The sequence below is a fragment of the Musa acuminata genome, chromosome BXJ2-9 (assembly GCF_036884655.1).
Source record: "Musa acuminata AAA Group cultivar baxijiao chromosome BXJ2-9, Cavendish_Baxijiao_AAA, whole genome shotgun sequence".
In the NCBI taxonomy this organism is placed as follows: Eukaryota; Viridiplantae; Streptophyta; class Magnoliopsida; order Zingiberales; family Musaceae; genus Musa; species Musa acuminata.
Window position 1 is genome coordinate 21,328,445 of NC_088346.1, and position 18,264 is coordinate 21,346,708.

Genomic DNA, 18,264 nt, shown 5'->3' on the forward strand with positions numbered 1-18,264 from the left:
ACTAGAGAGCCAAGATTGAAGCCTAACTAGTGGCTGAAAACACTGTAGTTGGGCTGAAATCACTGTAGGCGGTGGCACCGCCTAGTTGGGCGGTGGAACCGCCCAGCACCCGAGTGCTGGGCGGTGACACCTCCTTGGCTGGGCGGTTGCACCGTCCAGTACCCGAGTGCTGGGCGGTGGCACCGCCTGGCTGGGCGGTGGAACCTCCAGCACCGGGAACCCTAAAAGAATTCAAATTTTGAAACCCAAAATTTGAATCCTCTTGAGGCCTATAAATACCCCTCAAATCTCAACTGAGGTTACAACTTTTGAGAAGCATTTTGATTGAGAGAAAAGTCTTAGAAAGTCTTAGCAAGTCTTGTTTTCAATTTGCTAGAGAGTTCTCCTCCTTCTTTCTTATTGAAAATTTGTAAGAGGTTGAGCTGCTTGTAAAAGGTTGTAAGAGGGGTGTTTACCCTTCCATTTCAAGAGACTTGCTAGTGGAAGGTGGGAGCCTCATCGAAGAGGGGCCTCGCAAGTGGAGTAGGTCATTTGACCGAACCACTCTAAAATTCGGCGTAATCTCTGGTTTGCTTTTTATTGTTGTCATTTACATTACTGCAAATCTTCTTACTGCTTTAATTTGTATTACTTTTGCTGCGCAACTTTAAGAATACGCCTTCAAGTTAAATTTCTCAAGTTTCGTTCTTAACGTACGAAAGATTTTGATTAAAATCGAAGTTTTAATCCGCTGCACTAATTCACCCCCCCCCCTCTTAGTGCCGCTCCGATCCTAACACAAACTGGGTGGTGGTACTACTGATAATTAATGCTGCCAAGCAATGGTACCATCCTGTCAGGTGGTGGTACCGATATAGCCTAGTCTCAAAGGCTCTATCAAGTGGTAGTACCGCTAGACTGGGCGATGGTACCGCCTAGTGTCAAAGTGTCAGGCGGTAGTACCGCTCAATATTGGCGAAGGTACTACTAGTACCTCGGAAACCCGGGATGAGATACTTTTTATCGCTAATTTTGAAGCCATTGGGACCTATAAATATCTCATTCCTTTTTGCATGAAAGGGCATCAAACTGTGAACAAAATCTTGAAGTGTTGGGGTGTGAAGTAATTGTAAAAGTGCTAAGTGTCCTCCTCCTCTCTTTCTTCAGCTTTGTTATCATTAGAGAAGAGGTGTGAGGGTGGTAAGGGTTGTATCCTAAACCCATGAAAAGGAGAAAGCTTTATAAGAAGGTGGTTGGTCTTCACCTATTGAAGAAAGACCATTAGTGGATGCCGGTGACCTCAACGGAGGAGGAATCGAAAGTGGACGTAGGTTACAATGACCGAACCACTATAAATCTGGTATGTTCTTTCCTTACTGCTTTCTGTCACTACTTAGCTATATTCTACACTTTGCATTTACTCTAAGTCATCATTTTCATTACTTTACGATGTGGGCTTTGTCAAAACGATTGTATCAAAAAAAAATTTTCAGATCAATGAAATTTTTATTGCTGCACTAATTCAACCCCCCCCTCTTAGTGTCATATTGATCCTAATATTTTTATCACATTCAGAGATGATAACAAAGGAAAAATTATTGACAAAGGAAATATAGGTAACAAATCAAACCTTTTAATTGAAAATATTTTATTAGTAGATAGTTTAAAATATAATATGCTAATCATTAGTCAATTGTGTGATAAGGGTTATAACATAAAATTTCAATCTAATACTTGCATTATAGAAATATCACACAAAAATAGATTTTTGATTGCCTTAAGGACTAATAATATGTATATCATTGACCTTGATGAGTTTTGTGATAAAACTTACTTTTCGATTTTAAACAATGACACATGGCTTTGGGATAGGAGACTAGGTCATGCTAGTATGAAGCTAATCTCACAAATTATAACTAAAGAACTTGTGAGAGGAATGCCTAACATTAAATTTGTCAAAGGCAAAGTTTATGATGCATGCCAACTTGGTAAACAAATAAAAAGTAGCTTTAAATCTAAAAATCAAATAAGCACATCTAGACTATTATACTTAATCCATATAGATTTATTTGGACCAATTGATATAACAAGTCTAGGAGATAGTAAATATGCTTTTGTTATAGTTGATGATTATAGTATATATACTTGGACATACTTCTTGGCACATAAAGTAATTATTTTAAATATTTTTTAAAATTTTATAAACTAGTTCAAAATAAAATGGGTTTTATGATTTCCTCTATTTGAAGTGATCATGGTGGTGAATTTCAAAACCATGATTTTCAAAATTTTATGATTTAAATGGGCATAATAATAACTTCTCTACTTTAAGAAACCCACAACAAAATGGAGTTGTTAAGAGAAAAAATAGGAGTTTACAAGAGATGGAAAGAATCATGTTAAATGAATATAGCCTACCCAAATATTTTTAGGATGAAGCCATTAACATAGCATGCTATGTCATGAACAGGGTTCTTGTAAGACCCCTCCTATCTAAAACTCTCTATAAATTATAGAATAATAAAAGATCTAAAATTTTATATTTCAAAGTTTTTGGTTGTAAATACTTTATTTTAAATGAAAAGGATGCCTTAAGAAAATTTGATGTAAAATCCGATGAAGGTATCTTTCTTGGATATTCCTCCATTTATAAAGCTTATCATATCTTTAATAAAAAAAATTTAGTCATTGAGGATTCCATTCATATTTTTTTTAATGAGCTTCTCGAATTTAAGAAAGATAATTTTGATGATGATTTTAATGCTTTAAATTTGAATAAAAATTCTCCTCCTCCAAGCAACTTGGATGTATCTTCTTCCAAAGAATCCTTACATAAGGAATAAAAGTATGTAAATACTCATCCTAACGAGCTAATCATTGGATATACATCAAAAGGTGTTCAAACTCATTCTTCTTTTAAAAAATTTTGTGCGAATGTGGTCTTTTTGTCTCAAATTAAGCCTAAATGCAATGACAAAGTTTTAAAAGATAAATAATGGATTTTTACAATGCATGGGGAGTTAATCAAATCTGAGAGAAATGAGATATGGAAGCTTATTCCTAAACCTAGTTATCATCTTGTAATTAGCACTAAATGGGTCTTTAGAAATAAGCAATGTAAACATGGTATCGTGGTTTGAAACAAGGCTAAATTATTGGCCAAAGGTTTCAACCAAAAAAAATATTTCGCTTATGAAGAAACCTTCGCTCGTGTGGTAAGATTAGAAGCCATAAGGATACTATTTACCTATACTAGTTATAGTAATTTTAAGTTATTTCAAATTGATGTTAAAAGTATTTTTCTTAATGACTTTATTTTCAAAGAAGTTTATGTTGAACAACTACCCGAATTTAAAAATGCTCTTTTTTTAAATCATGTTTATAGGTTGTTTGAGGCTCTCTATAGTTTGAAGCAAGCCCCAAGAGCTTGGTATAAGAGACTTAATTCTTTTGTAATTAAGAATGATTTTTTAACAAGCAAGGTCGATATCACATTGTTTGTTAAATATTTTAAAAATAATTTTTTTATTATTCAAACTTACATTGATGATTTTTTTTTTGTTCTATAAATGAGTCTTTATGTAAATCTTTTACCAATAGTATGAGCCAAGAATTTAAAATGAGTTTAATAGGAGAATTAACTTTTTTTCCTAGGTTTACAAATCAAACAACTTAGTGATGAAACTTTTGTTAGTCAAACTAAGTATATATTAGATCTATTAAAACAATTTAATATGGATAGTGCTAAGGCTATTAATACACTAATGAGCACTTCTACAAAATTAAATATAGACATTGATGGAGAATGTTTTGATTAAAAAACTTATCAGGGTATGAAAGGTAGTTTACTATACCTCACAACAATCAAACCTGATATTATGTTTAGTGTTGGACTATATGCTAGATTTCAATCTAATCCCAAGCAATCTCACTTAAAAATTATTAAAAAGATTTTTAAATACCTAAAAGGAACTCCTATTCTAGGATTTTGGTATTCAAAAAAAAAAAATTTGAATTGATTGTTTATACCGATACTGATTTTGCTTGATATAGAATATATAAAATAAAACACATATGGAATATGTCAACTCTTAGGTCATTCACTTGTTTCTTGGTCTTCCAAGAAATAAAATTCGGTTGCATTATCTACAATCGAGGATGAATATATGTAGCAGGTGCATATTATGCAAAAGTTATTTGGATGAAAAATACTTTAGAAGATTATAAAATTTATTTGAAAAGCATCTCTATAAAAGATGATAATACTAGTGCTATTTATTTAATAAAATATCTCATTCAACACTCGAGAACTAAATATATTGATATTATGCATCATTTTATTAGAGATCATGTTAATAACCATAAGATATCTCTAGAATTTATTGATATAAAACATCAATTAGCTGATATTTTTACAAAACCATTGAATGAGGAGCAATTTGATTTTATCAGAAGAGAATTAGGTATGTTAAATCTTCCTAATGTATGAATTCCTCTTATACATTTTTCGGACTTCTCGATTTTTTGTAACTTGAGTTTTCTTTTTAAATCGAGATCGTTTTCTATCATCCTTCCTCTTTCAATTTATAAAAGCAGAGCTTTGATTCATGGACCTTTGGATTCATGATTGATCTCTCTTTCATTCATATGATGATTAAAATATTTGCACTATTGAATATTTACACCATGTGATGATTGTGATGATTGTTATCTTGTTCATCTCAAAGAAGAAGCAAGAGAACTCACTTGCTAACATCTCAAAAAAAAAGAGAAAGTCTAGCTTGCACATCTCAAGAAAACCAAGAGTGCTAACTTGCACAATTCATAAAGCAAAATGTATTGGATTGAATGTTAAATGTAGGATGAGGTGAATGTTGAATTATTGATGCAAACAGTGCATGTTGAATGATTGATGCAGTGCACCAATAGTGGCACCACTGGACTAGCGGTAGCACTATTTACAGGTGGGAGGACCACCCAATTAGTGGTACCACCATCCGAAACCGTACCCTATAAAAGCCCTAGTTAGGGCCGGTGATAGAACTACCCCTAACCTTCTCTACACCCCTCTAAACTGCTCCTCACCCCTCATTCCTCTTACTCTTCCTCTAGAAACTCAAGAAACCCCTCTTTTTTATAAAGTTAAGGATCAATCTCAACCCCTTTGGTGATCATAAGAAGATTAACTACAAGGATAACTCTTAAACCTTTCTCTCGTTATCAATTTATTGCTTGATCTTATCTCTTATTATTGGTAATATATGTAGTTCTCATGGCACTTAAAAGATGCTCAAGGGACAAAGGAAAGAGGACATTAGATGAAACATTTGATTCTATATTGTTTGACTCATATGAACATGCCCTTAGATTCCCAACTTTTGAGTCTAGAAATGTACATAAGTGAAAATATGTATATATAGAAGAATTTAATGATTTGAAAATAACTTGTTTGTAGATGAACATGATAAGGTATCTACTTATCTTTTGAGGCATCATATACCCATTACAGATAGCACAATTTACAATCTTATAGGAATTCCTAAAAAAAAGAAGAGATTGTTATTTTAGAGGATAATGGGACACTAAATCGGTTGGGGTTACATATTCTGAGGCATTAGGTACTGTCTTTAAAAATCCTAATCTATCTATTATTCCTAAAAGTTGTGAGCATATGCTATCATTCAATACAAAACTACTCCATCACATCATGATTAGTATTATGCTTCCCAAACAATACCATCATGATGAAGTTAATCAAATGGAAATAGATACAATGTATTAGATTAGGACAATATATAATAACTGCTTTGGATATTTGATACGCCATAACATGATTGAGTTGTCAATGAAAGACATAATGCTTCCGTATGGAGGCTTGATTACTAGACTGATATATGCACATGATATAGTTATTCCACCAAATGAAAAAACTATGAAACTAGATAGATTCAACATTATCAATAGAAACTTATTAAGAAGATTAAGATACATAGTAATGAACCATGTTTGGACTAGATTACCTAGGAGAATTGATCCTCCCCCACTTGAACCAGAACCAGAAACACCTATACATAGGGGAAGTCAATCTCATCCTACTAGTCCATTTGAGGCAGCAACTCTAATAGATCCAACACCCTCCTCATTTGCTAATTCCATAGCAACTCGACGGGATCGAATTGAACTTCGTCATGATCAAATTTTAACTAAGATACAACACATTCATACTCAGTTTGATACTCTATTTAGGCATTTTGGATTACCATCACCTGAGTCGCTTGTATATTTCTTATTTTTGTTGATGACAAAGGGGGAGAAGTCGATGGTTTCTTAATATGTACCTTGTCTTGCACTCTTTGGTCTTACATTCTTTGATATTATAATGTACCGTTTAATGTCTTGTACTATTTGATGTTATAATGTACCTTTTAATATCTTGCACTCCTTGATGTTATAATGTACCTTTTAATGTTTTACACTATTTGATATTATGATGTACTTTTGATGATATTATGAAGATATGCATATAATACTTTTGATTTTATGATGATGTAATGTATGAAGTGTGAAATGATGAACTTTACAATGAAAATGATTAAAATTATTTTGACTTGAATTCTAAAGTTATTATTTTCTGAAATTCAAAATTGCTTTCAATATGATATATATAGATAGCAAGAGTTTAGTTTAAACTCCAACATCAATTAGTTATCATCATAAAAAACAAGGAGATTATTGAATCCTGGATTGATAAAATCAATTAATGAATTTACGATCTAATGTGTTGTTTGAGAAAAGTAATGTAGGACTAACTTCAATCATGAAAAGGTAAAACAATTAAAGTAAAAGAATCAGAAGTTGGGCTGGAGTCAGAGATCGGGCATTGGGCTAGATGAATCGAATGTTATGCCAAGATCAGACATTGTATGAGTCAATATGCCGATGAATTGGACGATACGCTAAAGGTTCGGACGATGTATCAGAAGTTCGTCGAGAGCTCAGAAGAACAAATGACAAGCTAGACAACTTAGATTTATTATTTTTATAATTATTTATCTTAATCTTCGTATTTAGGTCTTAATTTGAGTTAGGCTTGGGTGTAGTCCTACTAACTCAATTAGAGAACAACTAAACCTGAATTAGGGCTCAATTAGGCCTGTTTGGCCCATTTAGTGACTTGGAGCCATATCAAGCAGTGGCACCACCAAGACTAGTGGTGGAACTACTTAAGGCTTGGCCTCTCAGAACTTGTTTAGGCGGTGGTATCATCGGTAGTTAATACTGTTAAGCGGTGGTACCGTCTTATCAAACGGTGGTACCACCAGAGCCTAGTCTCTGAGGGTATGTCAAGTGGTCATACCACTCAGACTAGCGGTAGTACCACTAGTTGTTAGGGGAGCAAACAATGGTACCACCCAGTACTGGCGATGGTACCACCCAATACTGGCGATGGTACCGCCAGTACCACGAAAACCTAGGATGAGACATTTTTTTGCTCCATTTTTTAAGTCATTTGGGGCTTATAAATACCCCACACTTTCTTATTTGACAAAGCATGAAAAGTGAATAAAAGTCTTGAGATTATGAGTTGTAAAAGTCTTGAAAAAGTGCTATGTATCCTCCTCCTCCTTAAGATTTGTGATCATGCTAAGAGAGGTGTGAGGCTTGTAAATGTTGTCTCTTAAACCTGTAAAAAGGAAAAAAAGTTGTAAGAGGGTAGTGAGTCTTCGCCCATTGAAAGAAGACTCTTAGTGAACGTCGATGGTCTTGACGGAAGAGGAATAAGGAGTGAACATAGGTCACGACAATCGAACCACTAGGTTTGCATTTACATTATATTTTTCATTGCTATTACTCTTTGAATTAATTGCTTAGTTCACTTACTCCAAGTCAAGCACATTTTTTATATGATTTTTCATCGAATGTAAGTTTTCAAAATCGACATTTTTATCATAAGCACTAATTAAACACCCCCTCGCGTGCAACCCCCCCCCCCCCTCCTCTTAGTGTCGAAACGGTTTTAACAAGGTCCATACGGTTTCTCCTCGAGTCTCGCTCTAATTGGATTCTCTTGGAGAACTCTCTCTCTCTCTCTCAATCCGAATGACCTTGGCTAAGAATTTGTTTGAGCAAGAACATATGAGATATTTCTCTCATGATACCGAGAGCGAATGATCCTCTATCGATACTCAATAGCACTCGTAAGGTTAGTTTCTACTCCCGATGACCAGTTGTACTAGATCTAGAACTTCCAAACATATAAGTCTGATATTAAAGAATGGAGTACTCATATAGGACATTCTTAGTATTCTAAGTCTAAGAACCAAGTACACCATTAGGATGACAGAATCATTGTTTGACAATGAGGTATCATTAACCATCCAGTATTCCGTGAGCGGATCAATTAGTGAACTCATTCTCCAATTAGCACCTGCATTGTAACCCTAGTGTCCCCACATGAGTAGCTTTGAGAGCAATCACTTCTATCATATGGATGAGTATATAGCAAACTAGCCTATTTGGTTATCTCGATGTCCCTCTCGAGTATCCTATGACTAGGATTATTTAGGGTATGTTTTTAAAGGTGAATCAGTCTCATTATTATAATCTCATCATGATATGATTCTCATTGCATAGATCCATGGACATCATAATATATTTATACAACAAGCAATATAAAGTAAAATTAATAATAATAATAAGCAAAAAGAGTACATATCATGTCACACGTGTCATCACTCACGTGATTGGCTTACAGGGCACCTATGACTAGCAAGCCATATAGGGTGTGATAGCCTCATAGAAGCTATATAGCATTATTATGTGTGGCAATTGTAGCAGTACCATTGCCCATGGTAGCTACAATGGTTGTGCAGCATCTGTGCTTGTGGTGGCTGCGATAGTTGCAACGATTGCGAAGCACCACTGCATTTGGCGGCTACTGCAGCATTGCTAACAATGATGACTATAGCAACACCATTGTGGTAGCACTTACTGGCCACAACCAATGTCAACTAGACGTTGAAGGTTGCGATTCCCAATGATTGCACAGTAGGATACATGGGCATAGTCGCACACCGTGGTGACAATGGAGGTCGTCAGATGACACGTGTGCACAGTTGTGCAGTTGGTAGTGCTCGGTCAATGGTGCACCACAGAGGCCTTCCATCGATGAGGGTTGTCGGGCAGTGCACATGCACAATTGCGTGTGGACGGGGAGGCTATGCGCAAGTAGTGGCTAAGCATAGTGGCAATTGCCACGCCTCATGAAGCGATCACAGACGACGATTGTGGTGCTTCGCATAGGTGACTACAACACCTCGCACAAGCGGCATCCATGCATGGCAACGGTCATGCCTCGTGTAGTGATCATAGAAAGAGAGTGACAATTAGGATATTTAATAAAAGGATTGTTTTGACTCTAATAAATATAATAATTTCAATTTGTGTTCCTAAGTTTACTTTTCAATTACGCCCTTAATAAATTAAAATTTTTTATTATATATCCTAATTAATTATAGCTTTATCCTTTAGAAATTAAAATTTTTTGACTTATATCCTTAATTATAAAATTGACTAAATTGATTTATTTTAATCAAATACTTTAATCGAACTTGATCATGACTTTATTTGGACTACTTGGATTTAGATTTGATTAATCAAGTTTTGATCGAATTTAGAGAAAGTAAAATTTTGATTGATTTTTTTATTTTTATCTAACTTTAATTTTGATGGACCTAATTGGACGAATGGTTGAATCAAATCTATGAGTCCAATTTGGGTAGCCTAATTTTAGGTCTACCCAATTAAATAGGGTTGACTGGTATAAGTGTTTCATACGAAATTAAAATATATAAATTATAATTTTTTATAGTTTTCTCATATGTCATATTGATAAAATTTTACATGTGACAAATAAAATTCTAATTATTGTTCTTGGAGATTTGTTTGGTTATTCACATGTATATATTTAAAATTATAAAATAATATTTATTTTTTACATAAAGATATGATTTATATTTCATCAAGATTATAGTTATCATATGAGGTTTTTTTATGCTAATTAATATTTAATAATTATTATGATTATTATTATTATTAAATAATTTTAATATAAATTAGATTGAAGAAATTTGGTGAATATTATTTGTAACTCATATCTTTAAGTTCTATCTAATTAGTTGCGACCAAAGTACCTTATGATGGTAGACTTATGGGAAATGAATTACAATATATATTTTATTATTTATAAGATAATTTAAATTATATTTTATATTATTGTATTGGTCTTGTAGTTGTTAAAATGGTTAAGACTAATAACTTATTAAATTATATTAAGAAATTAATCTTAAATGATATTAAGAAAAATAATATTCATAATAGTACACATAATTATGAGATTTAAATAATCTCAAAAGAGAATTTATTTCGAATAATTATGTGATGAGGTATGATGATATTATTTTGGATATCTTTGTAGTTTAGGGTTGTATACTTAAAAGTAACAATACTATTATACGAGGATGATATCAATTCTCCATAAATATTTTTATATAAATACTAGCCTTGTCAATAAATAATTGAGATAAATGATTGGGAAAGGTTTAAAAGACTCAATTTTATGATAATTGTTAATAGTATTTAGACTTCATTATAATATACAATTAGCGTATTAGAATATTTCAAAATTAATTTAAATTTATTAACAATTGGTTGACATATTAATGAAAGAACTGATTGAAATTCAGTATGATAGTATTTGAAAAATTTAAGATTATATCCTTGATATAGCTGACAAAATTGTAAGCGCAAGAGCATGGAGCTTAAATATAGTTAAGTCATTTCTCATATAATTTATTCTTAATTCTATTTCTTCTTAGTTTAACACATTTAAAATTTACTATAATAAAATTAAGAATAAGTGAAACTTAAATAAGCTAACTAGTATATGTGTTTAGAAATAATTAAGATTAAAGTATGTAAAACTCATAATATTTTGATACTACTCAAGGAGTGGGTAATAATAAAAAAAGTTGAAGTGTAAATCACTTGAGTTTATAAATATTAATGAAAGAATTGATTGAAATTCAATATGATAATATTTTAGGAATTCAAGACTATATCCTCAATATGGTTGATAAAATTATAAGCTTAAAAACATTAATCTTGAATATAGTTGAGTCATTTCTTATATAATTTATTCTTAATTATATTTCTTCTTAGTTTGGTTCATTTAAAATTTACTATAATAAAATTAAGGATAAGTGAAACTTAAATAAGCTAACTAGTATACGTGTTCGGGAAGAATTAAGATTAAAGTAGGAAAGACTCATAATATTTTGATACTACCTAAGGAGCAGGTAATAATAAAAAAAGTGAAGTGTAAATCACTTGAGTTTATAAATATTAATAAAAGAATTGATTGAAATTCAGTATAATAGTATTTAAAAAATTCAAGATTACATGCTCAAAATAAGTAGCAAAATTATATGCTCAAGGACAATGAGCTTGAATATAGTTGAATCATTTCTCATATAATTTATTTTTAATTCTATTTTTTTGGCTCATTTAAAATTTATTATAATAAAATTAAGGATAAGTGAAACTTAAATAAGCTGACTAGTATATGTGTTCAGAAAGAATTAAGATTAAAGTAGGAAAGACTCATAGTATTTTGATACTACTAAAGGAGTGGGTATTAATAATAAAAGTTAAAGTGTAAATTACTTTGTTTATAAATATTAGTGAAAGAACTAATTGAAATTCAGTATGATAGTATTTGAGGAATTCAAGATTATATCCTCAATATGGCTGATAAAATTATGAGCTTAAGAATATTAAGTATAAATATAGTCAAGTCATTTCTCATATAATTTATTTTGAATCCCGTTTCTTCTTACTTTGGCTCATTTAAAATTTATTATAAGAAAATTAAAAATAAGTAAAACTTAAATAAGTTAACTAGTATATGTGTTTGGAAAGAATTATGATTAAAGTATGAAAGACTTATAATATTTTGATACTATTCAAGGAGTGGGTAATAATAAAGCGTAAATCACTCGAGTTTAAAAGTCTTATATACACTCATAAAAAGAAAATATTTATAGTAAAGTCTTATGTTTGTTGCAAGGAAGATCAGGTTAAGAAGGATTATAAGGTTTAGTTTGAAAAGGAAAAGTATAAGTACGGTCTTTGTATGTTTTAAATCAAATATTACAGAAATTTTCTATTACCAATAATAAAGATTCAATTTATCATAGAAACCAAAAGATAATAAAATATTTATCATTATAAGAAATCATTTTAAAGTGAAAGCAATAGTAGTTGGTACTTACCACTTATGCCTAGAGATGATTCATTTTCTAGATCTTGAGGATGCATATTATATTCCTATAATTCTAAAAATTTAGGTTCATTATATCAAATTGTCATGATATTATTTACCTTTCGATAGTCATAAACTTAATATATTTATAATTCAATAAAAGTTAAAATTTAAATTATGTATAATGGTTTATATAGATCTAATATGAATCTTGAGTTTGCAATGATCTTGAATCAAATACTAAAATGAAATATAGTTTTATTAACTCTTTGAGATTATATATGCTCATATCTGCAAGTCACTTTATATTTCTTGTTTTGGTGGAGAGAAATATTTTATAACCTATATAGATTACTTGTTGAGATATAATTATCTAAGGTTTTAGGTTATTGACACCTTTAGGTTTACATAAATAAAGTTAAGAGACGATTAGATATAGAGTTACAAATTATTAGTTCTGGTAAGGGTGATAAATTTTATAGTAGTTATGATTAACTAGATCATAATTCTAATACATTTGGTTATATTCCTAGAAAGAGTAATATATCACAGTAGAATAAGATTGCTGAAAGGTAAAATCATACTATTATATGGGCTTGATAAGTTATTTTTTTGTACCTAAATCAGTATGAAGATAAGCTCTAAAGATGATTATGTATATCTTGAACAAGATTCCTAGTAAGTCAATTACATGAACTCTTTTGAGTTATAGATTTGTAGAAAACCTAACTTGAGATATTTACATATTTAGGAATATCCTACCGAAATAAAAATATTCAAATCACATAAAAATAAATTGGATTCAGGAATTATTTTAGATATTTTATTGGTTATCTAAAAAAATTTAAATGAGTATAGATTTTATTGCTCTAATCATAATGTAGGATAGTTGAATTTGGTGATGTGAGATTCTTAAAAAATAACAAATTAGTGGGAGTGAAAAATCTTAAAATTTAATTTTAATATTGAGAAAACATAAGTTGACATTCCTTCATTATTTTATATTTGAAATATTATTATTCCTCATTACTAAATGATTTGATAAAGATGAATAACGAAATATCATTAGTTAACTCCCATATAATATTGATATCATTGTTGATAAACTTGTAGAATAATCATAATCGGTAGTTTTAAGAATATCTCAAAGAGAAAGGAGACTTATCATTTTTTATTATTATATGGTATATATATAAGAATCATATTATAATCTAGAAATTAAAAGAGTCTCTTATTATTTTCATTATTTATATAAAGTAATAATTCTGAAAAGTGGTATAATTCAATTAAAGATGCGTTAAAATCAATGACCAAAATAATGTCTAATAACTCATCGAATTGCTCAATAATTGTAAAAGAGTATGTTACATAAACATAACTTAAAGGATAATATCGAATGATATAACGATCATATTTATAGTTAAAGATTTAACTCATAAAGAATGTATCGATCATAATAAGATATTTTTTTATTTTTTAAATAAACTCATTAAGAATTGTTATAATATAAGTAGCTCATTATGATTTTGAGTTACATCATATAGATGTGAAAATAAGTTTTTTGAGTAGGGATTTAGATTTATATAGGTTAACTTAAATGATTCATAGAAAAAATAAAATAAATATAAATTTTAATATATAAATTTAGAAAATTCATTTATGACCTTAATAAGCCTCTACACAATGGTATGTAAAATTTCTTGATATTATAACTTTCTTTAAATTTATGAAAAATACTTTTGATTAATATTTATATTTGAAAATTAGTGGGAGTAACTATATAATATTGGTCTTATATATTTCTTATCAAAAACTTTAAAATGATTGATATGATTGAGGGATCTTATGTTATTAGTATTAATATATTCTAGGATAGATCTCAAAGATAGCTAAAACGATCTCAAAAAGATATATTGATCGAGTCTTGGAGAGATTTGGTATATATCATTTGTTCAGCAAAGGATAAAAGTAAAAAATTTCAATCAACATACATATTTTTAAAATAACTTTAAAAAATAAGATTAAAAAATATTCATTATACATGCAGGAGTCTATAATATGCACAAAGCCTATGCTAGATCAGATATCAGTTTTGTTGTTAAAATACTGGGTAGAGATTAGAGTTACCTAAGAAAAAAAATACTAAATGATTGCAAAGAAAGTAATTATATATTTGGAAGGGATGAAGGATTATATACTCACATATATGAAATAAGACCAGAAATAATAGTATTTTTCAAGTGTTGATTATGTAAATTATCTCGATAATAGGAAATCTACTTTATGATTTATATTTATATTAGTTGGAGGGGCAATTTATAGAAAAATATAAAGTAATATATTATTATATTACTAACAATAGAAGCTAATTTTCAAACTTAACATAGTATTATGTTTATTAGACTTATTAGCCTATTTTATAAAATTCATGCACATGTGTAAACTATTTTTGCAAGGTTTCATAATCTAATTAACTAAAATTATTTTTAAATAAAATTATATTTTATTTATTTTGATTTTATTTTTTTATATCTTATCAATTAATGGACCGAGTAGGAGAATGTTAGATTATATGACCCTATCTAATTAGGTAAGATATATTATAAATATGATTGGATTTTGATTATGATTATTAGCCAATAGAAAAAAAGTTCAATTATGGTAAGATTCTTTAGGAGATAATCTTATTGGGAGAGGCTCTCCTAATTACTTATTATAGACTCTTTGCTCTCGATTATAAATAGATAGGTTCTCCTAGGGACTAAAAACATAATACGTGGATACAAAAAATTATTGAGAGATTATAGATCTTCTTTCATCTTCCCTTTTTCTCTAGTCCATCACTTATAGCGATCCTATAAATGATAGAAAGAGAAAAAAAGATGAGTCTAATTCTCCATGCAGATCGATATTTCAATAGCTTTCGAATCCGATGACAATGTGCTTACAGATCAAATAAAAACTTTTTGAATGACATCGAAAGATACGTATTATAAATTTGATATATTGTTATTTGATTTTATATTTTTGGCATTAAACTTTTCCATATAACAGTAGCATAAGAATGCTTTTTATGTTCACACAAATACCTCTTATCGGGTTCAAGATCAATTCATGTAGGGCAAAATAGGTACCTAAGTCAGATGTAATATATTGAAAATTAGTTTGGTTCATATTCAAGTAAAATCAAATTCATGGATACTTAATGATAACAAATCAAGTGTTCTAAGGTACCTAGATATATTTGATAAACTTAAACCAAGTTCGATAGTTTTTTTGTCTCTAAGAGTAATCTATATTTATTACTAGTAGATCTATTCATGATAATATTCTTATTACCCAAGAGATAGACATATTCTCTTTTCAATTCCGAGGGTCAATATCCTTTTGTTATGATTAAGATTGATTGGGAAAAGGCTTATTATAGGATTTTGTGGGATGACATCTTAGCTACTATGAAACTTGCTAGGTTTCCTAATTTGAAATTTACATTTTTACTATTCAAATAAGCGTACGATGATAGGAGATCTTTTGAAATTCGTCACCTTATGCATGATGATGATATTTTCTTTGCTTTCATGCAAATAAGCGTTCTTACTACCATTCAACAAATTTTGAGCATATATGACTCCTTGACCAATGAAAGGTTAAATATAGCTAAATTGAATATCTTTTTTCCTACGCATATTAATAAGGATATCAAGAGAGAGATTTGTACTTTCTTCCAAGTTAGAGATGGTCACTTCCCTCTTAAGTACCTTGGCACCCTTGTTGCCTCCAAGCACATTACTAAGTTTGATCTTAGTTTCTTGGTCCAATCTATTATGGATTGCTTGGGGAAATAGCATGGTTCCTTATTGTCTTAGGCTGAGTGCATCACTTTGACTAATTTAGTGCTTAATTCTATTCCCTTTTATTTGTTGAGTGTGACTTGGATGTCCGATGGTATCACGGACAAAATTACTCAATCTAAGGAACTTCTTGTGGTGTAATTCTAGAAGGACCAAGGGCCTTCATTTGGTGGCTTGGGACAAGATGATTCTCTCTAAGAATGAGAGAGGTTTAGGTATTAAGGATTTATCTTCGATAAGTTTAAATTTGTAGGTTACTGTATTGTCTTATATTTGAATAATTGGGATAGCCTTTGGGTACAAGTGGTCAGGGGTATTGTCAACCCTTGGAACATTAGTATACTAATACTAATTGGTGTTGAAAATTATTTTTGCATGTGTTAGTTTTCTCCATGATAGCTTTATGAAATTTGTTGGTGATGGTTCTTCTATCCATATTTGGGATGATCCGTGGATTTCACATGCTCTGACTTGAGTGTTTACCGACTTTGGTTAATATTTCTAAAATTAATTCATCTCTTGTGGTGGTTGATTTTGTGATGAATGGAGTTTGAGATGTTGACAAGTTTTGTGTCATTTTTATGGAGGAACTTGTTTTGAGAATTTGCTGGTTTGATATCTCTTATATGTCATATGATGATTTTTTTTATTTTGAAAGCTATATCCTAATTGGACTGTTTTTACAAAAATCTACATATTATTTTCTACTCCCTAACTTATGTAGCTTGGTTGGCATGGGGGAGTGGTGGCACTGCTTATGAAAGCTATCCTTGGAAGCTTTTACACCACCACCTCCTCCTTGCTGATAGACTTGGTTTGGAGAGTCATATGTCTTATTTGTGCTGCTATCACTGATTCTCTTAAATGTTATTTTCTTTTATGCCAATTCTCTAATTCTTTTTCAGCATCTATTGAATTGAAAGGTTAATCTTAATCTTTTTTATCCTTCTTTGTGGTGTACTGAGTACTTGATTGTTCAGGGGCCTCAGTTGAGGGGAGAAATGGGCTCACTGGTTGTCACCCTTATTGCTACAGGTTTATAGTAGATTTGGAGGGCACATAATGAGGCTCTTTAAAATCATTATAACCTATATATTTCTAACATTTGTCATTTAGCTATGGGTTCAGTCTTGGCTTATGATAAGGCCAAAGTTTTTGATAACATTAGGTAGGCGAGAAATCCCCGGCAGATTCGATGGGGTCAAATTGGTTTTGGGGGAGGGGTCTTTGTTTTACATAAGGGGGATGCTAATTTGATTGTTGCTAGTCGTAGATTCCTAAGAGGGGGGGGGGGGTTGGGGGGGTGTACGTGTTATACTATGATGCTATGGGTAAGACCGAAGGAGTTCAATGAGTCCGTGTGGAAACTGACTCATTGAATCTTATTCATATTTTGAAGCATAACTATTTTTTTTGTTCCATGGTGCATTAGAAATATTGTTTTGCATATTTGAAATTTGTTGGACTTGATGGATGTATATAATTTTTTTCATGTGCATAGGGAGAGAAATGATGTGGCGAATTAGTTAGTTATACTAGGGAGGGAGTCCAGGAGAATAGTCCTTTCGATTGAGTGTGTTTTTGTTGTTATAACCAGTTAGTATATACTAGGAAGGCTGCATGTGTTACTTGAACTGATGTTAGGGGTGTCTTTCGTAATGCTTTGGTGTAGCTAATTTAATCGGCTGGTATTGAATAATAATAATAATAATAATAATAAGAGTGAGGTTCAGATACCTATATAATTAATCAGTTCTATGGTTAGTTTAATTGTAATTGGTCTTTTATAGAAGAAGACCAGTTTAACAATACGCGGGACTCTACCAGGTTCTCAGGCCTCTGTCTCACATACAACAAATGTTAGGAAAACCCTTCTTAGTTCTGAAAATTTGGAATGGTGTGGAAATATTTGTTTCCCAGCTTCAAGTGCTTCCATATTTGGCTTATCAATCTGGTCAACTAACACATGCAACCTTCTAAGATTTTTAGGTCAGGATCCATCAGAATCTTTTAGGCTTAATCCACTACTACTATAGCATTTATAAGCTTCTCCTTTTACATATTGTGTTCCTTAATTAAGGAAAGGTTTCTTGTGCAGCTTTTCTTACTTAT